Source organism: Chiloscyllium punctatum, unplaced genomic scaffold, assembly GCF_047496795.1.
Source record: "Chiloscyllium punctatum isolate Juve2018m unplaced genomic scaffold, sChiPun1.3 scaffold_904, whole genome shotgun sequence".
Taxonomy (NCBI): domain Eukaryota; kingdom Metazoa; phylum Chordata; class Chondrichthyes; order Orectolobiformes; family Hemiscylliidae; genus Chiloscyllium; species Chiloscyllium punctatum.
Window position 1 is genome coordinate 4,849 of NW_027310638.1, and position 22,548 is coordinate 27,396.

General features: G+C 53.9%; 1 long non-coding RNA gene across 1 annotated transcript; it reads right to left on the reverse strand.

Annotated features, from left to right (window-relative positions):
• Nucleotides 1-15,017: 15,017 nt before the first annotated feature.
• On the reverse strand, nt 15,018-19,407 carry LOC140474257 (uncharacterized). The gene is made up of 2 exons (XR_011958962.1): nt 19,287-19,407; nt 15,018-18,468 (listed from the first exon to the last, which is right to left on the reverse strand). It is a non-coding gene; the product is annotated as an uncharacterized lncRNA (long non-coding RNA).
• Between the last annotated feature and the right edge of the window lie 3,141 nt (nt 19,408-22,548).

The window sequence follows — 22,548 nt, forward strand, 5'->3', positions numbered from 1 at the left end:
CTGATACACAGGGAGGGAGAGAGAGAGAGAGGGACAGAAACTGATACACAGGAGGGGAGAGAGAGAGAGAGAGAGAGAGAGAGGGACAGAAACTGATACACAGGGAGGGGAGAGAGAGAGAGAGAGGGACAGAAACTGATACACAGGGAGGGGAGAGAGAGAGAGAGAGAGAGGGACAGAAACTGATACACAGGGAGGGGAGAGAGAGAGAGAGGAACAGAAACTGATACACAGGGAGGGGAGAGAGAGAGAGGGACAGAAACTGATACACAGGGAGGGGAGAGAGAGAGAGAGAGAGAGAGGGACAGAAACTGATACACAGGGAGGGGAGAGAGAGAGAGGGACAGAAACTGTTACACAGGGAGGGGAGAGAGAGAGAGAGAGAGAGGGACAGAAACTGATACACAGGGAGGGGAGAGAGAGAGAGAGGGACAGAAACTGATACACAGGGAGGGGAGAGAGAGAGAGAGAGGGACAGAAACTGATACACAGGGAGGGGAGAGAGAGAGAGGGACAGAAACCGTTACACAGGGAGGGGAGAGAGAGAGAGAGAGAGAGGGACAGAAACTGATACACAGGGAGGGGAGAGAGAGAGAGAGAGAGAGGGGACAGAAACTGTTACACAGGGAGGGGAGAGAGAGAGAGGGACAGAAACTGATACACAGGGAGGGAGAGAGAGAGAGAGAGGGACAGAAACTGTTACACAGGGAGGGGAGAGAGAGAGAGGGACAGAAACTGATACACAGGGAGGGGAGAGAGAGACAGGGACAGAAACTGATACACAGGGAGGGGAGAGAGAGAGAGAGAGAGAGGGACAGAAACTGATACACAGGGAGGGGAGAGAGAGACAGGTACAGAAACTGATACACAGGGAGGGGAGAGAGAGACAGGGACAGAAACTGATACACAGGGAGGGGAGAGAGAGAGAGAGGGACAGAAACTGATACACAGGGAGGGGAGAGAGAGAGAGAGGGACAGAAACCGTTACACAGGGGGGGAGAGAGAGAGAGAGAGAGAGAGGGACAGAAACTGTTACACAGGGAGGGGAGAGAGAGAGAGGGACAGAAACTGATACACAGGGAGGGGAGAGAGAGAGAGGGACAGAAACTGATACACAGGGAGGGGAGAGAGAGACAGGGACAGAAACTGTTACACAGGGAGGGGAGAGAGAGAGAGAGGGACAGAAACTGATACACAGGGAGGGGAGAGAGAGAGAGAGGGACAGAAACTGATACACAGGGAGGGGAGAGAGAGAGAGAGAGGGACAGAAACTGATACACAGGGAGGGGAGAGAGAGAGAGAGAGAGGGACAGAAACTGATACACAGGGAGGGGAGAGAGAGAGAGGGACAGAAACTGATACACAGGGAGGGGAGAGAGAGAGAGAGAGGGAGGGACAGAAACTGATACACAGGGAGGGGAGAGAGAGAGAGAGAGAGAGGGACAGAAACTGATACACAGGGAGGGGAGAGAGAGAGAGAGAGAGGGACAGAAACTGTTACACAGGGAGGGGAGAGAGAGAGAGAGAGAGAGAGGGACAGAAACTGATACACAGGGAGGGGAGAGAGAGAGAGAGAGGGAGGGACAGAAACTGATACACAGGGAGGGGAGAGAGAGAGAGAGAGAGATAGGGACAGAAACTGATACACAGGGAGGGGAGAGAGAGACAGGGACAGAAACTGTTACACAGGGAGGGGAGAGAGAGAGAGAGAGACAGAAACTGATACACAGGGAGGGGAGAGAGAGAGAGAGAGAGAGGGACAGAAACTGATACACAGGGAGGGGAGAGAGAGACAGGGACAGAAACTGTTACACAGGGAGGGGAGAGAGAGAGAGAGAGACAGAAACTGATACACAGGGAGGGGAGAGAGAGAGAGAGAGAGACAGGGACAGAAACTGATACACAGGGAGGGAGAGAGAGAGACAGAAACTGATACACAGGGAGGGGAGAGAGAGAGAGAGAGACAGAAACTGATACTGATGCAGAAATGTGAATGGGGGGAGTGCTGGAGGGCATGCCAGGAGCAGCACCAGGCCTACCTGAGGATGAGGTGCCAACCTGGTGAAGATACCAAACAGGGCAACTTGCCTGGCATACAGCAGCCAGTGATAGATAGAGCCAAGTGATCCCCCAACAAATGGATCCAATCGGAGCTCTGCAGTCCTGGCACACCCCGATCGGGAATGACGGTGGGTAGTTCAACAACTCCCTGGAGGAAGGGGCTCCACAAATATCCCCCCTCCTCAATGATGGAGGAGCCCATCCCATCAGGGTGAAAAACCCAGGCTGAATCTTCCACAGCCTGAAGGACCGAGTGGCTGATCTCCTCCAGTGGTGCCCAGTGTCACCGGGACCAGTCTCCAGCCGATTCGAGTCACTCCACGTGATATCGAGAAATGGGTAGAGACACTTCACGCTGCGTTGCTGGTCTTCTGGAACTTACCGCCCCCCTTGCAGTTACAACACTGACACCTCCCCGACAATGTGTAAAATTAACAAGGCGTGTCCTGCACCGGACAAATCCAACCCGGCCCCTTACCACGTGATATCGAGAAATGGGTAGAGACACTTCACGCTGTGTCGCTGGTCTTCTCGTAGCAGTACTGAACACGTGCTCCAGACCTTACCGCTTCCCTGACAGCTACAACATTGACACCCACCCAACAATGTGTAAAATTAACGAGGCACGTCCTGCACAGGACAAATCCAACTCGGCCCATTCCCACCCCCATCAGTCTCGGATGGAAGGGGTCAGTAACGATGCTATCACGCAGTACCCGCTCAGTAACACCCAGTGGAGGGCCACCCAGCTCCTGACCCCATTCCAGCCTTGGTTCAAACACGGATAAAACAGATGAATTTCTGAGGGAAGGGGAAGGGGAGAGGGACATCAAGGCTGTGTTCGATGGAGTGTGGTGCCAAGGAGCCTTGGCCAAACTGGAACTGGTGGGTATTGGGGGGGAAGCTCTTCGATGGTCAGGGTCATACCTGGCCCCTAGGAAGATGGTTGTGGTTGTAGAACAGGAACAGGCCATTCGGCCCATGTTGCTGTACCGAACACGACACCAAATTACAGTCACCCCTTCTCCCTGCCCTTGGTCTGAATCCCTCCATTCCTTAAATATTCATGTGTTTATCTAAAAGCCCCTTAAACCCCCCCCCCCCCCCATAGTACCTGCCTCCCCCCCCACCCCCGGCTGTGCGTTCCACACTCCTACCCCTCTCTGTGTAATAAACCTGCCCCTCACCTCCCCTTTGAACTTTGCCCCCCCCCTCCCTGTAAATGCACGTCCCCCTAATATTCGACGTTTTAACTCTGGGGAGAAGGGTTCTCACCATCAACCCCATCTCTGCGTCTCAGCGTTGTATCATCTTCGACTGAGTCTCCCCTCGGCCTCCTCCGCTCCACCGAGACCAGCCTGAGTTCTTCCAGCCTCTCCTGAGAGCCCATCCCCCTCTAATCCCGGCAGCATCCTGGTAAATCCTTTGTGCCCCCCCCCCCCCCTCTCTCCGAAGCCCCCACATCCCTTCCTGTTAAAGTGGTGACCCGAGCTGAAGACGAGGGTGACCTCACCTTACCGAGCGACAACATGACGTTCTGACTCTGGTACACGATTCCCCAACCAATAAAGACAAGATTGGCTTACACCTCCTTCACCAACCCCCCCCCCCCCTCCCACCTACCTGCGTCGCCATGTTCAGGGAGCTATGGACTTGCACCCCAAGATCCCTCTGCACGTCGACGGTGTGCAGGAACCAGCCACTAACACGTGGTCTCCCTCACACTTACCCAGATTAAACTCCATCTGCGATTTCTCTGCCCCCAACTCGGCAACTGACCTCGATCCCCCGCTGTGTTCTTCGACAACCCGCTCCCCGATCCACAACTCCACCCATCTTTGTATCGTCTGCAAACTCCCTCACCCTCCCCCGGTCCCCATTTCCGTCCACGTCATTGTCATATATCACAAATGGCAGAAGGTCCAGTCTGAAGTCCTGTGGAACACCGCTGGGGGTTGTTGGAGGGTCAGTCATCGCAGCTTCGGGGGAGGGATTCAGTAACGAGACGACACGCACTCAAGGTGAGAGGTGGAAAGTTTAAGGGGGATACACGCGGTAAGTACTTCACACACAGAGGGTGGTGGGCGTCTGGAACGCGTTGCCAGCAGAGGTGGTAGAGGCAGGTACGGGAGATTCATTTAAGATGCGTCTGAACAGATGCAGGAGTCAGTGGGGAGCAGAGGGATCCAGGTTTAGACAGTGGGTTTGGATCGGCTCCGGCTTGGAGGGCCGAAGGGCCTGTTCCCGGGCTGTACGTTTACTTCGTTCTTTGTTCTTTATCTCTGCAGGAGTTCCTCAGGATTCGGAGATGCCGGTGTTGGACTGGGGTGGACAAAGTTAAAAATCCCACAACACCAGGTTAGAGTCCAACAGGTTGAATTGGAAGCACTAGCTTTCGGAGCGTCACTCCTTCATCAGGTGGTTGTGGAGGGCTCAATTGTAACACACAGAATTTATAGCAAAGATTTACAGTGTGATGTAACTGAAATTATACAATGGAAAAAACCTGGATTGTCTGTTGAGTCTTTCATCTGTTCAAATACCAGGATAGTTTCACTTCTTTCATGTGTAAATCACCAAACCTTTTTTTTAAAAGTTGCATTCTCAGGTGAGCTGTAACAATTGGCGTTAGGTGGACAATGGTTCCGTTTCCCTGGCCCCCAACGTCTTATCTTCACCATGGATATCCAATCCCTCTACACCTCCATTCGCCATGACCAGGGCCTCCAAGTCCTCCATTTCTTTCCTCTCCCGACGTCCCCAACAGTACCCTTCCACTGACACTCTCATTCGTTTGGCCAAACTGGTCCTCACCCTTAACAATTTCTCCTTTGAATCCTCCCACTTCCTCCAGACCAAAGGGGTAGCCATGGGCACACGTATGGGCCCCAGCTATGCCTGTCTCTTTGTGGGCTACGTAGAACAGTTGATCTTCCGTAATTACACCGGCACCACTCCCCACCTCTTCCTCCGCTACATTGATGACTGCATTGGCGCCACCTCGTGCTCCCGCGAGGAGGTTGAGCAATTCATCAACTTCACCAACACATTCCACCCTGACCTTAAATTTACCTGGACCATCTCTGACACCTCCCTCCCCTTCCTGGACCTCTCCATCTCCATTAGTGACGACCGACTTGACACTGACATTTTTTACAAACCCACTGACTCCCATAGCTACCTGGATTACACCTCTTCCCACCCTACCTCCTGCAAAAATGCCATCCCGTATTCCCAATTTCTCCGCCTCCGCCGTATCTGCTCTCAGGAGGACCAGCTCCACCACAGAACACACCAGTTGGCCTCCTTCTTTAGAGACCGCAATTTCCCTTCCCACGTGGTTAAAGATGCCCTCCAACGCATCTCGTCCACATCCCGCACCTCTGCCCTCAGACCCCACCCCTCCAACCGTAACAAGGACAGAACGCCCCTGGTGCTCACCTTCCACCCTACCAACCTTCGCATAAACCAAATCATCCGCCGACATTTCCGCCACCTCCAAACAGACCCCACCACCAGGGATATATTTCCCTCCCCACCCCTTTCCGCCTTCCGCAAAGACCGTTCCCTCCGTGACTACCTGGTCAGGTCCACGCCCCCCTACAACCCACCCTCCCATTCTGGCACTTTCCCCTGCCACCGCAGGAACTGTAAAACCTGTGCCCACACCTCCTCCCTCACCTCTATCCAAGGCCCTAAAGGAGCCTTCCACATCCATCAAAGTTTCACCTGCACATCCACCAATATCATTTATTGTATCCGTTGCTCCCGATGCGGTCTCCTCTACATTGGGGAGACTGGGCGCCTCCTAGCAGAGCGCTTTAGGGAACATCTCCGGGACACCCGCACCAATCAACCAAACCGCCCCGTGGCCCAACATTTCAACTCCCCCTCCCACTCTGCCGAGGACATGGAGGTCCTGGGCCTCCTTCACCGCCGCTCCCTCACCACCAGACGCCTGGAGGAAGAACGCCTCATCTTCCGCCTCGGAACACTTCAACCCCAGGGCATCAATGTGGACTTCAACAGCTTCCTCATTTCCCCTTCCCCCACCTCATCCTAGTTCCAAACTTCCAGCTCAGTTACTGTCTCCTTGACTTGTCCGACCTGCCTATCTTCTTTTCCACCTATCCACTCCACCCTCTCCTCCTTGACCAATCACCTTCATCTCCTCCCCCACTCACCCATTGTACTCTATGCTACTTTCTCCCCACCCCCACCCTCCTCTAGCTTATCTCTCCATGCTTCAGGCTCACTGCCTTTATTCCTGATGATGGGCTTTTGCCCGAAACGTCGATTTCGCTGCTCGTTGGATGCTGCCTGAACTGCTGTGCTCTTCCAGCACCACTAATCCAGTTTTCAGCATCTGCAGTCATTGTTTTTACCAATATGTTGAAGGTGTTAGCCCCCTGTGTTCTCTGTCTATGACCTGATGTTTAGATTGATTTGAATCCAAAAAGTGAGATAACGGAGTTTTACATAAATTAATGCAGTTTTTGAGCAAAGTACAATGTAACTCTGCAAGTACAAATTCACCCCACAAAATATATGTATGCATGTGGGTCTTTGTCTGTCTGTCTGGGGTGGGGGTTGAGAGTGTGAGAAAGAGTGTGTGTGTGTGTGTGTGTGCGCGTGCGCCCGTGCGCGCGCGTGTGTGCGCGTGCGCGTGCGCGTGTCTGGGTTGGGGGGTTGTGAGTGTGAGAGAGTGTGTAAATGTGTGTGTAGTAAGTGTAAGAGTATCTTTAGTCTGTGAGGCTTTGTATGTGGGAGTGTGTGTGTGTGTGTGTCTGGGGTGGGAGGGTTGAGAGTGTCTGTGAGAGAGAGTGTGTGTGTGTGCGTACATGAATGGAGAGGGGTTAAAGTCTCTGAGAGGGTGCATGTGTGATTGGAGGAGTGTGTGTGTCTGTGTATATACGTGTATGTGTGGGTATAGGAGTGTCAGTGTGTGTGTGTGTATAGGAGTGTCTGTGTGTGTGTGTGTACAGGAGTGTCTGTGTGTGTGTGTGTATAGGAGTGTCTGTGTATAGGAGTGTGTGTGTGTGTGTATAGGAGTGTCTGTGTGTGTGTGAGTGTCTGTGTATAGGAGTGTGTGTGTGTGTATAGGAGTGTCTGTGTGTGTGTGTACAGGAGTGTCTGTGTGTGTGTGTACAGGAGTGTCTGTGTGTGTGTGTGTGTGTATAGGAGTGTCTGTGTGTGTGTATAGGAGTGTCTGTGTATAGGAGTGTGTGTGTGTGTATAGGAGTGTCTGTGTGTGTGTACAGGAGTGTCTGTGTGTGTGTGTGTCTAGGAGTGTCTGTGTGTGTGTGTGTATAGGAGTGTCTGTGTATAGGAGTGTGTGTGTGTGTATAGGAGTGTCTGTGTGTGTGTGTACAGGAGTGTCTGTGTGTGTGTGTACAGGAGTGTCTGTGTGTGTGTGTACAGGAGTGTCTGTGTGTGTGTGTGTATAGGAGTGTGTGTGTGTGTATAGGGCTGTGTGTGTGTATATAGGACTGTGTGTGTGTATAGGAGTGTCTGTGTGTGTGTGTATAGGACTGTGTGTGTGTATAGGAGTGTCTGTGTCTGTGTGTATAGGAGTGTCTGTGTGTGTGTGTATAGGAGTGTCTGTGTGTGTGTGTGTATAGGAGTGTCTGTGTGTGTGTACAGGAGTGTCTGTGTGTGTGTACAGGAGTGTCTGTGTGTGTGTACAGGAGTGTCTGTGTGTGTGTACAGGAGTGTCTGTGTGTGTGTACAGGAGTGTCTGTGTGTGTGTACAGGAGTGTCTGTGTGTGTGTGTGTATAGGAGTGTCTGTGTGTGTGTGTGTACAGGAGTGTCTGTGTGTGTGTGTATAGGAGTGTCTGTGTGTGTGTATAGGAGTGTCTGTGTGTGTGTGTGTATAGGAGTGTCTGTGTGTGTGTGTGTACAGGAGTGTCTGTGTGTGTGTGTGTATAGGAGTGTCTGTGTGTGTGTGTCGGAGTGTCTGTGTGTGTGTATAGGAGTGTGTGTGTGTGTATAGGGGTGTCAGTGTGTGTGTGTACAGGAGTGTCTGTGTGTGTGTGTACAGGAGTGTCTGTGTGTGTGTGTGTATAGGAGTGTCTGTGTGTGTGTGTACAGGAGTATCTGTGTGTGTGTGTATAGGAGTGTCTGTGTGTGTGTGTACAGGAGTGTCTGTGTGTGTGTGTGTATAGGAGTGTCTGTGTGTGTGTGTCGGAGTGTCTGTGTGTGTGTATAGGAGTGTCTGTGTGTGTGTGTATAGGAGTGTCTGTGTGTGTGTGTACAGGAGTGTCTGTGTGTGTGTGTGTATAGGAGTGTCTGTGTGTGTGTGTCGGAGTGTCTGTGTGTGTGTATAGGAGTGTCTGTGTGTGTGTGTATAGGAGTGTCTGTGTGTGTGTGTCGGAGTGTCTGTGTGTGTGTGTATAGGAGTGTCTGTGTGTGTGTATAGGAGTGTCTGTGTGTGTGTGTACAGGAGTGTCTGTGTGTGTGTGTACAGGAGTGTCTGTGTGTGTGTGTGTATAGGAGTGTCTGTGTGTGTGTGTGTATAGGAGTGTCTGTGTGTGTGTGTCGGAGTGTCTGTGTGTGTGTATAGGAGTGTGTGTGTGTGTATAGGAGTGTGTGTGTGTGTATAGGAGTGTCTGTGTGTGTGTGTACAGGAGTGTCTGTGTGTGTGTACAGGAGTGTCTGTGTGTGTGTGTACAGGAGTGTCTGTGTGTGTGTGTACAGGAGTGTCTGTGTGTGTGTGTACAGGAGTGTCTGTGTGTGTGTGTGTATAGGAGTGTGTGTGTGTGTATAGGGCTGTGTGTGTGTATATAGGACTGTGTGTGTGTATAGGAGTGTCTGTGTGTGTGTGTATAGGACTGTGTGTGTGTATATAGGACTGTGTGTGTGTATAGGAGTGTCTGTGTCTGTGTGTATAGGAGTGTCTGTGTGTGTGTGTGTATAGGAGTGTCTGTGTGTGTGTATAGGAGTGTCTGTGTGTGTGTATAGGAGTGTCTGTGTGTGTGTACAGGAGTGTCTGTGTGTGTGTACAGGAGTGTCTGTGTGTGTGTACAGGAGTGTCTGTGTGTGTGTGTATAGGAGTGTCTGTGTGTGTGTATAGGAGTATCTGTGTGTGTGTGTATAGGAGTGTCTGTGTGTGTGTATAGGAGTGTCTGTGTGTGTGTGTGTATAGGAGTGTCTGTGTGTGTGTGTACAGGAGTGTCTGTGTGTGTGTGTGTATAGGAGTGTCTGTGTGTGTGTGTCGGAGTGTCTGTGTGTGTGTATAGGAGTGTGTGTGTGTGTATAGGGGTGTCAGTGTGTGTGTGTACAGGAGTGTCTGTGTGTGTGTGTGTATAGGAGTGTCTGTGTGTGTGTGTATAGGAGTATCTGTGTGTGTGTGTACAGGAGTATCTGTGTGTGTGTGTATAGGAGTGTCTGTGTGTGTGTGTACAGGAGTGTCTGTGTGTGTGTGTGTATAGGAGTGTCTGTGTGTGTGTGTCGGAGTGTCTGTGTGTGTGTATAGGAGTGTCTGTGTGTGTGTGTATAGGAGTGTCTGTGTGTGTGTGTACAGGAGTGTCTGTGTGTGTGTGTGTATAGGAGTGTCTGTGTGTGTGTGTCGGAGTGTCTGTGTGTGTGTGTCGGAGTGTCTGTGTGTGTGTGTATAGGAGTGTCTGTGTGTGTGTGTCGGAGTGTCTGTGTGTGTGTGTATAGGAGTGTCTGTGTGTGTGTGTATAGGAGTGTCTGTGTGTGTGTGTACAGGAGTGTCTGTGTGTGTGTGTGTATAGGAGTGTCTGTGTGTGTGTGTGTATAGGAGTGTCTGTGTGTGTGTGTGTATAGGAGTGTCTGTGTATAGGAGTGTGTGTGTGTGTATAGGAGTGTCTGTGTGTGTGTGTCGGAGTGTCTGTGTGTGTGTATAGGAGTGTGTGTGTGTGTATAGGAGTGTCTGTGTGTGTGTATAGGAGTGTGTGTGTGTGTACAGGAGTGTCTGTGTCTGTGTGTATGTGAGTGTCTGTGTGTGTGTGTATAGGACTGTGTGTGTGTGTATAGGAGTGTCTGTGTGTGGGTATAGGAGTGTCTGTGTCTGTGTGTATATGAGTGTCTGTGTGTGTGTGTATAGGACTGTGTGTGTGTGTATAGGAGTGTCTGTGTGTGTGTGTATAGGAGTGTCTGTGTATAGGAGTGTCTGTGTGTGTATAGGAGTGTCTGTGTGTGTGTGTATAGGACTGTGTGTGTGTATATAGGACTGTGTGTGTGTATATAGGACTGTGTGTGTGTATAGGAGTGTCTGTGTGTGTGTATAGGAGTGTCTGTGTGTGTGTACAGGAGTGTCTGTGTGTGTGTACAGGAGTGTCTGTGTCTGTGTGTGTGTATAGGAGTGTCTGTGTGTGTGTACAGGAGTGTCTGTGTCTGTGTGTGTGTATAGGAGTGTCTGTGTGTGTGTGTGTGTATAGGAGTGTCTGTGTGTGGGTATAGGAGTGTCTGTGTGTATATGAGTGTGTGTGTGTACATGAGTGTCTGTGTGTATATGAGTGTCTGTGTGTATATGAGTGTCTGTGTGTGTGTGTATAGGACTGCGTGTGTAAAGGAGTGTCTGTGTGTGTATATGAGTGTCTGTGTCTGTATAGGAGTGTCTGTGTGTGTATAGGAGTGTCTGTGTATGTGTATATGAGTGTCTGTGTGTGTGTACAGGAGTGTCTGTGTCTGTGTGTATATGAGTGTCTGTGTGTGTGTGTATAGGACTGTGTGTGTGTGTATAGGAGTGTCTGTGTGTGTGTGTATAGGACTGTGTGTGTGTGTATAGGAGTGTCTGTGTGTGTGTGTATAGGACTGTGTGTGTGTATAGGAGTGTCTGTGTGTGTGTGTACAGGAGTGTCTGTGTGTGTGTATAGGACTGTGTGTGTATAGGGGTGTCTGTGTCTGTGTATAGGAGTGTCTGTGTGTGTGTATAGGAGTGTCTGTGTGTGTGTGTATAGGAGTGTCTGTGTGTGTGTACAGGAGTGTCTGTGTGTGTGTGTGTATAGGAGTGTCTGTGTGTGTGTGTATAGGAGTGTCTGTGTGTGTGTACAGGAGTGTCTGTGTCTGTGTGTGTATATGAGTGTCTGTGTCTGTGTGTGTATAGGAGTGTCTGTGTGTGTATAGGAGTGTCTGAGTATGTGTATATGAGTGTCTGTGTGTGTGTACAGGAGTGTCTGTGTCTGTGTGTATGTGAGTGTCTGTGTGTGTGTGTATAGGACTGTGTGTGTGTGTATAGGAGTGTCTGTGTGTGGGTATAGGAGTGTCTGTGTCTGTGTGTATATGAGTGTCTGTGTATAGGAGTGTCTGTGTGTGTACAGGAGTGTCTGTGTGTGTGTGTATAGGACTGTGTGTGTGTATATAGGACTGTGTGTGTGTATATAGGACTGTGTGTGTGTATAGGAGTGTCTGTGTGTGTGTATAGGAGTGTCTGTGTGTGTGTACAGGAGTGTCTGTGTGTGTGTATAGGAGTGTCTGTGTGTGTGTGTGTATAGGAGTGTCTGTGTGTGGGTATAGGAGTGTCTGTGTGTATATGAGTGTGTGTGTGTACATGAGTGTGTGTGTGTACATGAGTGTCTGTGTGTATATGAGTGTCTGTGTGTATATGAGTGTCTGTGTGTGTGTGTATAGGACTGCGTGTGTATAGGAGTGTCTGTGTGTGTGTACAGGAGTGTCTGTGTGTGTGTGTATATGAGTGTCTGTGTGTGTGTGTATATGAGTGTCTGTGTGTGTGTGTATAGGAGTGTCTGTGTGTGTGTGTATAGGAGTGTCTGTGTGTGTATAGGAGTGTCTGTGTGTGTGTATAGGAGTGTCTGTGTGTGTGTGTGTATATAGGAGTGTCTGTGTGTGTGTGTATAGGAGTGTCTGTGTGTGTGTATAGGAGTGTCTGTGTGTGTGTGTATAGGAGTGTCTGTGTGTGTGTGTGTACAGGAGTGTCTGTGTGTGTGTATAGGAGTGTCTGTGTGTATAGGAGTGTGTGTGTATGTGTATAGGACTGTCTGTGTGTGTGTGTATAGGAGTGTCTGTGTGTGTGTGTATAGGGGTGTCTGTGTGTGCGTGTATAGGGGTGTCTGTGTGTGTGTGTATAGGGGTGTCTGTGTGTGTGTGTATAGGGGTGTCTGTGTGTATAGGAGTGTCTGTGTGTGTGTGTATAGGAGTGTGTGTGTGTGTGTATAGGGGTGTCTGTGTGTGTGTATAGGAGTGTCTGTGTGTGTGTATAGGGGTGTCTGTGTGTGTGTGTATAGGAGTGTCTGTGTGTGTGTATAGGAGTGTCTGTGTGTGTGTGTATAGGAGTGTCTGTGTGTGTGTATAGGAGTGTCTGTGTGTATAGGACTGTGTGTGTATGTGTATAGGACTGTGTGTGTATATAGGAGTGTCTGTGGGTGTGTGTATAGGAAAAAAAAACACTTCTCCGCCCAACTTTCCAGTCTATCTATATTCTCCTGTATTCTTTAACAGTCCCTTATGCTTTCTGCTACTCCACCAATCTTCGTGTTGTCTGCAAACTTGATCAGACCAAAGATGCCCTCTTCTAGATCATTTATGTATATTACAAACAACAGTGTCCCCAGCACTGACCCCTGTGGAACACCACTGGTCACCTTTCTCCATTTCGAGAAACTCTCTTCAGCTACTCCTGTTGCTCAACCAGTTCTTAGCTAGAACACCCTGCACACCATGTGACTTCACCTTCTCCATTAGTCTACAATGGGGAACCTTATCAAACGCCTTACTAAACTCCATGTATATGACATCTATAGCCCTTCCTTCATCTAACAACTTGGTCATTTCCTCAAAGAACTCTACTAAGTTGGTAAGGCACGATCTCCCCCTCACAAAACCTTGTTGCCTATCACTGATAAGCCCATTCTTTTCCAAATATAGATTTTATCCTTCAGTACCTTCTCCAGCAATTTTCCCACCACTGATAGCAGGCTCACTGATCTGAAGTTACCAGGAATATCCCTACTACCCTTCTTGTACAGGGGGACAACATGAGCAACCCTCCAGTCCTCCGACACCTCACCTGTGTTTAAGGATGCCACAAAGATATCTGTCAGGGCCCCAGCTATTTCCATTCTCACCTCCCTCAGCAACCTGGGATAGATCCCACCTGGTCCTGGGGATTTGTCCACCTTAATAACCTCTAGCCTACCCAACACATCTTCCCAACTTATGCCAACGTGATCTAGAGTAATCAAACTTCTATCTCTAATCTCAACATTCATCATGTTCCTCTCCTCAGTGAACACTGATGCAAAGTAATCATTCAGAATCTCACCCATTCTCTCAGGTTCGACACACAGCCTTCCTTCATTATCCTTTAGTGGACCAACCCTTTCTCTGGTTACCCTCTTGCTTCTTGTATAAAAATAAAAGGCCTTGGGATTCTCCGTAATTCTACTCACTAAAATGATTTCATGACTCCTTTTAATCGGCTTGATTCCTCGTTTAAGATTGGTCCTACTCCTCCGATATTGCTCTAGGGCCTGTTCTGTTCTTCCCTGCCAGGACCTTATGTACGCAACTCCTGTACTTAGTACTCCGACCAATAAAGGAAAGCATACCAAATGTCTTCTTCACTATCCGACTCCACTTTCAAGGAGCTATGAACCTGCACTCCAAGGTCTCTTTGTTCACCAACACTCCCTAAGACCTGACCATTAAGTGTATAAGTCCTGCTAAGATTTGCTTTCCCAAAATGCAGCACCTCACATTTATCTGAATTAAACTCCATCTGCCACTTCTCAGCCCATTGGCCCATCTGGTCCAGATCCTGTTGTAATCTGAGGTAACCTTCTTCGCTGTCCACTATACCTCCAATTTTGGTGTCATCTGCAAACTTACTAACTGTACCTCTTATGCTCGCATCCAAATCATTTAGGTAAATGACAAAAAGTAGTGGATCCAGCACCGATCCTTGTGGCACTCCCCTGGTCACAGGCCTCCAGTCTGAAAAACAACCCTCCACCACCACCCTCTGTCTTCTCCCTTTGAGCCAATTCTGTGTCCAAATGGCGAGTTCTCAGTCATTTAAACCTTGTAACCACACTACTTCCTCTGGAAGTTCAGTCCAGACATGAATCACCCTACGTAAAAGAAAAATTGCCCCTCATGGTCTTTTAAAATTCTTCCTCCTCACACCTTACAAATATACACCCTCGTTTTGAAATCCCCCATCCGAGGGGGGTAGGTCACCTTATCGATACCTAACGCTGCTGTACCTTCAGCTTTATACCCTGAGGGTCACTTGTCCTGATTTCTCTCCACAGCTGCTCCCAGACTTGCTGAGCGTTTCCAGAAGTCTCACGTTTTGGGGTATCTTTGCCACCCGCCCCTGGGGATTTGGGTACAAAAGCCCACCATGGCAGACACTCACTGGAAGTGGGGGAAGGGAACGGCTGGGGAAATCGGCCATCTTGCTCCCTGGCTGGCCTTCAGGGCTGGGGGTGGGGTGGGGGGGCTGGTGTGGCTCGAGCCACAAGTTTACAAAGTCATGCTTGCCATTATTTCCCAATCGACGCGCAGGGAGATGGAGAAACATCTGGCACTCCTAGTCTGTCCTGCTGAGGTCAGTAAGATCAACTCCTAACACACTCCTTGCATCACGCCCTCCCCCTCAATCATCTTTCATCCCCTTGATCGAGGGTCTGTCCAGCGTGGCTTTTGGAGATAGTGTATCCTTCTGAGGAAGGGAACAGGGAGTCTCTCAACCTTTTGACAGAACATCACATTTGGTTTTAAACGGACACCCTTCGTTCTAGGCTCTCTCTCTCGGAAACATCTTTTCCACATCCAGCTGATTCCAGGTCCCCCTCAGGATCTTGTCTGGTTCAATTCTGTCCCCTCCGTCTCCAGAAGGGACAAACCTGCCTGGTCTTTCACCAGGAGGATGAATCCCGGGATCACAGAGAAAGACCACAGAGCGATGGAGAGGCAGCTACGATCAAAGTGAAAGGTTTGCGTCAAAACAAGTCAGCGGTCCAACCACTGATTATAATTCATTTTTATTAAGTTTTCTTACATTTAAAAACAATCTGATCAGCGGGTGTGTGTGTGTGTGTGTGTGTGTGTGTGTGTGTGTGTGTGTGTGTGTCAGAGGGTGAGGAAATAGCGATGGTCCCAGAAAGGAAGGGGACAGTCTCTCACAGAGATGTTTAAGTTGGTGCCAAGCTGCTGTAGCAGAGAGCACAGTCTCTCGGCCCCTCTGCTGACAGTGAACAGTCTGTCACAGGCTGTCCGAGAGAGTTCCAGGACATGAAGGGAAGGGCATGGGGTGGGGGCACAGGAAGATCCCTGAATTACAACACAGCCCAATCGAATTAGAAACTCTATCCCGCAGAGGGGAAGAAATGGAAGCTAGTGGATGAGGGTCAGTCAGTCAATGATCCACTGAGACCTCCACGTGACAGGGAATAGATCACAATCAGGACAGTGCAGACAGGACTGGGCAGGGATCAGCGGGCTTGGGGATTAACTCAGTGAGTCTCCAGGTTCACAGCTGAAGAGCGACCACACTGAAACCCAGAGAGAGCCCAAACCCAGCAACCCGCGCTCTCCCAAACTATCAACATCCCCACACAGCAGCATCACTCAGACCTTTCAACTCAACCTGACCCACCCACAAAGCCCCAACCAAGAGAAAGAGATAGCGGGGTCGGTGGAGGGTGGGAGACCGAGAGCGAGAACGAGGGAGAGCATGGGGGGGGGGGGAGGAGGGGGGAAGAGAGAGGAGGAGGGGGGGAAGAGAGAGGAGGAGGGGGGGGGGGGGAAGAGAGAGGACGGGGAGAGGGGAGGGGGGAAGAGAGGGGAGAGAGAGGGCAAAAGCGAGGTGGAGGGAGGGAAGAGTGAGTGACTGAGTGAGAGAGAGAGACAGCGAGAGTGAGGGAACCACAGCAAGTGATGGGGCCAGAGAGAGGGGGAGACAAGGGGAAGGAGAGAGGGGGACGGAGGGAGAGACCGAATAGAAAGGGGGAAAAGAGATAGATAGTTGGAAGGGAACTGCACAAAAATATGAAGACAGACATTGGAAAGAAATACAAGAAAAGGAGACTGGCAAAGGAAGAGGAAAGACAGAACGACATGAAGGTGAAATGGACTCAGGGAGAGAGCTAGTGTTTGTCTTCTGTTTGTAGCTGGTGCTAACTTGGAACTCAGTCGCTGTTGTGTGATAGTTATTACACAAATATATAATTAAAACCTGGACAACAAGGGAATGTGTTACTGAGTTGGGCATGTAGTGGAGGGAGAACAGACTTAGTTGCTGGAATGATTTAGTGTTCACTAACAGAAATAAATACAGACTGCAACAGAACATATAGGAGAGATAGTCCAGGGCTGCACTTGGTGCACAGTCTCTCTCAGGAGCAGGTTGCTGGGAACACAGTGCTCAGGGATGGAAGGACGGAGGGGATGGTGGGTCTGGAGTGTCCAATGTTGAGGAATCAAAGGCAAGAGGCACTGGAGGAGCAGGTCACCATACTGCTCAGCTCAACGGACATCACCAGGAGCAGGAACCCTGGCTGATCTCACCCCCACTCTCTCTCTAACCCAGAGATCACTGGGCAGTGATCAGGAGCAGGAACCCTGGCTGATTTCCCCTCTCTCTCTGTAACACAGGGATCACTGGGCAGTGATCAGGAGCAGGAACCCTGGCTGATTTCCCCTCTCTCTGTCTCTCTAACCCAGGGATCACTGGGCAGTGATCAGGAGCAGGAACCTTGGCTGATTTCCCCTCTCTCTCTCTAACCCAGGGATCACTGGGCAGTGATCAGGAGCAGGAACCCTGGCTGATTTCCCCTCTCTCTCTCTCTAACCCAGGGATCACTGGACAGTGATCAGGAGCAGGAACCCTGGCTGATTTCCCCTCTCTCTCTCTAACCCAGGGATCACTGGGCAGTGATCAGGAGCAGGAACCCTGGCTGATTTCCCCTCTCTCTGTCTCTCTAACCCAGGGATCAGTGGGCAGTGATCAGGAGCAGGAACCCTGGCTGATTTCCCCTCTCTCTCTCTCTCTAACCCAGGGATCACTGGACAGTGATCAGGAGCAGGAATCCTGGCTGATTTCCCCTCTCTCTCTAACCCAGGGATCACTGGACAGTGATCAGGAGCAGGATCCCTGGCTGATTTCCTCTCTCTCTCTCTCTCTCTCTAACCCAGGGATCACTGGGCAGTGATCAGGAGCAGGAACCCTGGCTGATTTCCCCTCTCTCTCTCTCTCTAACCCAGGGATCACTGGACAGTGATCAGGAGCAGGAACCCTGGCTGATTTCCCCTCTCTCTCTCTAACCCAGGGATCACTGGGCAGTGATCAGGAGCAGGAACCCTGGCTGATTTCCCCTCTCTGTCTCTGTAACCCAGGGATCACTGGGCAGTGATCAGGAGCAGGAACCCTGGCTGATTTCCCCTCTCTCTCTCTCTAACCCAGGGATCACTGGGCAGTGATCAGGAGCAGGAACCCTGGCTGATTTCCCCCCTCTCTCTAACCCAGGGATCACTGGGCAGTGATCAGGAGCAGGAACCCTGGCTGATTTCCCCTCTCTCTCTCTCTAACCCAGGGATCACTGGACAGTGATCAGGAGCAGGAACCCTGGCTGATTTCCCCTCTCTCTCTCTCTAACCCAGGGATCACTGGGCAGTGATCCTCTCTCTCTCTCTCTCTAACCCGGTGATTTACTGGATCCTCATGGTGGGCTGTGGGTAGGGTAGGTTTTGATCCTCCCAGTGGGGAATGGAAGGAGGGTGGTAGAGAGAGAGAGGGTGCTGAGTCAGAATTGGTTCTGCCCTCACTGGGTTATACCGATTGTTGTGAAGTGAGTGGGGGAATCTGTGACAGCCTCACGATGATCCTGCTCTCACCCCCCCCCCTCCCCGGCGTGACCCTGAGACCACCTCCCTCCCCCCGATGTGTAAAGTGCAGGCTCCCAGCCCCTCTCAAACAGCTCTGATCACAATGCAGCCACAAGGAGCTCTTACATGGAGGAAACGTGGGGATATACCAATCCGACTGTATCAGGAGCAGCCCCCTCCCCCTCCCCCGGGTTTCTGGGATGGTTTGCCTTGTTAAATGGTCCTGGATGGTGGTGTCGGTTGGGGGGGGGGGGGGGGGAAGGAGGTGGTTTTATCCTGCCCAGTCTCCCTGTGTGTCTGTGCTCCCTCCCTCAGCCTGACCGTCAGGACCACAGCACCTTGGTGATATTGGTGTCCGTGCTGTATAACCAGACCACCAAAGGACCAGCCACCAAGATGAAACTCCAGGAGACGCCCTCCAGCCACGACGCCAGGCAGCTCTTGTGCCTGTTCAGCCCCTCGGCTTCCTTTGGAGGCTCGACATAGTTACGCGCGGCAAACTTGAGGGTCTCATCCAGCAGGATGACCGGCAGGGAGAGCTTCAGCACCATGATCCACTGGAGAGTGTGGAGGGGCCGGATCTGGAAGATCAGCTGCAGGGGGCACAGAGAGACAGTGAGTGTGTGTGTGTGAGAGAGAGGAGGAGGGAAGGAGGGAGGGAGGGACGGAGAGAGAGAGAGACAGTGAGTGTGTGTGTGTGTGTGTGTGTGTGAGAGAGGAGGAGGGAAGGAGGAGGAGGGAGGGAGGGAGAGACAGAGAGACAGAAGCAGTGAGGCCATTGTGCACATTACAGACTGTGTGCTCACTCTCAGGGACCCACTCCAATTCCCAGGCCTGTACACATACAGCATTAATACGCAACCATTAACCCACTGCTCCCGGAAAAAAACGCAGGCTGATACAGTGACATACACAGTCCAAATACAGCCCAATACCTTCCATACAAATGCAGGCCTGCAGCTGACACTAGTGGTACAAACACGGGTCTGTACCCAACGCATGCGCAGTACAAACACAGGCCCATACCCGACACGCACAGTACAAACATGGGCCCGTACCCGACACACGCGGGCTCTTACCTGACGCCCTCAGTAAAAGCACGGGCCTGTACCAGACATGCGCTGTACAAATGTGGGCCTGTACCCAATGCGCGCTGTACAAACGCGGGCCTGTACCCGACGGGCGCTGTACAAATGCGGGCCTGGACCCGACGCGCGCAGTAAAAATGCAGGCCTGTAAACATGCATGGTACAAACACGGGCCTGTAACCAACATGCATGGTATAAACGCGGGCCTGTAACCGATGCCCGCAGTAAAAGCGTAGGCCTGTAACCAACGTGCACGGTACAAACGCGGGCCTGTAACTAACGTGCGCTGTATAAACACAAGCTGTATGGATTGTAGGACTCACCGGCAGTGGGTCGACGTACAGAATGAGGAAATGCAGAGCCATAGAGAGGCAAATGGCTCCCAACAGCCAAACATTAACCCAAGGAGGCATCTTCAGTAGGGACTGGTTCTCTGACAGGCTGGGGGAGGGGGAGAGACAGGATACAGACACAACACAGTGGGGAAGGGAGGGGGGGGGGGGGGTGGAGGAGAGGAGAGGGGGAAGGGGGAGCGGGAGAGGAGAGGAGAGGGGGAAGGGGGAGCGGGAGAGGAGAGGAGAGGGGGAAGGGGGAGCGGGAGAGAAGAGGAGAGGGGGAAGGGGGAGCGGGAGAGGAGAGGGGGAAGGGGGAGCGGGAGAGGAGAGGGGGAAGGGGGAGCGGGAGAGGAGAGGGGGAAGGGGGAGCGGGAGAGGAGAGGGGGAAGGGGGAGCGGGAGAGGAGAGGGGGAAGGGGGAGCGGGAGAGGAGAGGGGGAAGGGGGAGCGGGAGAGGAGAGGGGGAAGGGGGAGCGGGAGAGGAGAGGGGGAAGGGGGAGCGGGAGAGGGAGAGGGGGAAGGGGGAGCGGGAGAGGAGAGGGGGAAGGGGGAGCGGGAGAGGAGAGGGGGAAGGGGGAGCGGGAGAGGAGAGGGGGAAGGGGGAGCGGGGAGGAGAGGGGGAAGGGGGAGCGGGAGAGGAGAGGGGAAGGGGGAGCGGGAGAGGAGAGGGGGAAGGGGGAGCGGGAGAGGAGAGGGGGAAGGGGGAGCGGGAGAGGAGAGGGGGAAGGGGGAGCGGGAGAGGAGAGGGGGAAGGGGGAGCGGGAGAGGAGAGGGGGAAGGGGGAGCGGGAGAGGAGAGGGGGAAGGGGGAGCGGGAGAGGAGAGGGGGAAGGGGGGAGCGGGAGAGGAGAGGGGGAAGGGGGAGCGGGAGAGGAGAGGTGGAAGGGGGAGCGGGAGAGGAGAGGGGGAAGGGGGAGCGGGAGAGGAGAGGGGGAAGGGGGAGCGGGAGAGGAGAGGGGGAAGGGGGAGCGGGAGAGGAGAGGGGGAAGGGGGAGCGGGAGAGGAGAGGGGGAAGGGGGAGCGGGAGAGGAGAGGGGGAAGGGGGAGCGGGAGAGGAGAGGGGGAAGGGGGAGCGGGGAGGAGAGGGGGAAGGGGGAGCGGGAGAGGAGAGGGGGAAGGGGGAGCGGGAGAGGAGAGGGGAAGGGGGAGCGGGAGAGGAGAGGGGGAAGGGGGAGCGGAGAGGAGAGGGAGGGGAGCGGGTGAGGAGAGGGGAAGGGGGAGCGGGAGAGGAGAGGGGGAAGGGGGAGCGGAAGAGGAGAGGGGGAAGGGGGAGCGGGAGAGGAGAGGGGGAAGGGGGAGCGGGAGAGGAGAGGGGGAAGGGGGAGCGGGAGAGGAGAGGGGGAAGGGGGGAGCGGGGGAGGAGAGGGGGAAGGGGGAGCGGGAGAGGAGAGGGGGAAGGGGGAGCGGGAGAGGAGGCAACACAAGCAAAGATCAGTGAGAGGAGACAGAGCAAAATGGGACAATAGGGAGTAAAGGGGCAGCAAGGGAAGGGGAGTAGGAGAGAGCAGGGGCAAGAGGGAAGGGATTGGAGGGAGTGTTTGGGAGAAAGGGAATAGTGAGGGGGGGGGGGGGGGGGGGGGGGGGGGGGGGGGGGGGGGGGGGGGGGGGGGGGGGGGGGGGGGGGGGGGGGGGGGGGGGGGGGGGGGGGGGGGGGGGGGGGGGGGGGGGGGGGGGGGGGGGGGGGGGGGGGGGGGGGGGGGGGGGGGGGGGGGGGGGGGGGGGGGGGGGGGGGGGGGGGGGGGGGGGGGGGGGGGGGGGGGGGGGGGGGGGGGGGGGGGGGGGGGGGGGGGGGGGGGGGGGTGAGGGGGGGGGGGGGGGGGGGGGGGGGGGGGGGGGGGGGGGGGGGGGGGGGGGGGGGGGGGGGGGGGGGGGGGGGGGGGGGGGGGGGGGGGGGGGGGGGGGGGGGGGGGGGGGGGGGGGGGGGGGGGGGGGGGGGGGGGGAGGACAGGGGAAGGAGAGGGAGAGAGGTGGGTAGGGGGGACAGAGAGTGTGTGAGAGAAGGAGGGGGGAAAGAAAGGATGAGAGAGAAGAGAGCGGGATGGGGGGGGAGAGAAAGAGAGGGGGGGGGAGAAAGAGAGGAGGGGGAGAAAAGAGAGGGGGATGGGGGGGAGGGAGGGAGAAAGAGAGGGGGATGGGGGGGAGAAAGAGAGGGGGATGGGGGGGGAGAAAGAGAGCGGGATGGGGGGGGAGAAAGAGAGCGGGATGGGGGGGGGGAGAAAGAGAGGGGGATGGGGGGGGAGAAAGAGAGGGCGGGATGGGGGGGGGAGAAAGAGAGGGGGATGGGGGGGAGAAAGAGAGGGGATGGGGGGAGAAAGAGAGGGGGATGGGGGGGTGGGAGAGGGCGGGATGGGGGGGGAGAAGAGAGAGGGGGATGGGGGGGGAGAAAGAGAGGGGGATGGGGGGGAGAAAGAGAGGGGGATGGGGGGGGAGAAAGAGAGGGCGGGATGGGGGGGAGAAAGAGAGGGGGATGGGGGGGAGAAAGAGAGGGGGATGGGGGGGAGAAAGAGAGGGGATGGGGGGGTGGGAGAGGGCGGGATGGGGGGGGGGGAGAAGAGAGAGCGGGATGGGGGGGGAGAAAGAGAGGGGGATGGGGGGAGAAAGAGAGGGGGATGGGGGGAGAAAGAGAGGGGGATGGGGGAGAAAGAGAGGGGGATGGGGGGGAGAAAGAGAGGGGGATGGGGGGAGAAAGAGAGGGGGATGGGGGGGAGAAAGAGAGGGGGATGGGGGGGAGAAAGAGAGGGGGATGGGGGGGAGAAAGAGAGAGGGATGGGGGGGTGGGAGAGGGTGGGATGGGGGGGAGAAGAGAGAGCGGGATGGGGAGAGAGGGAGGGATGGGGGGAGAGAGATGGGGGGGGAGAGAGGGCGGGATGGGGGGTGGAGTGAGGGCACGATGGGGGGGGGGGGGGGAGTGAGGCACGATGGGGGGGGGGGAGTGAGGGCACGATGGGGGGGGGAGTGAGGGCACGATGGGGGGGGAAGAGAGGGCGGGATGGGGGGGGGGGGGAAGAGAGGGCGGGTTGGGGGGGGGGGGGGGAGAAGAGAGGGCAGGATGGGGGGGGGGGGGGGAAAGAGAGGGCGGGATGGGGGGCCGGGAGCAGGTAACGAGGTACGACGTTAGTGAGTACTGATCAATCAAAACAATACAAACGGTGAGCCCCACGTTAACGTGTTTCCAGTCATCCCCTCCACCCCACACCGCCTCCCGCACTGCTCCTCCTGAAATATACCGCCCCACAATCACCCACCTCACAG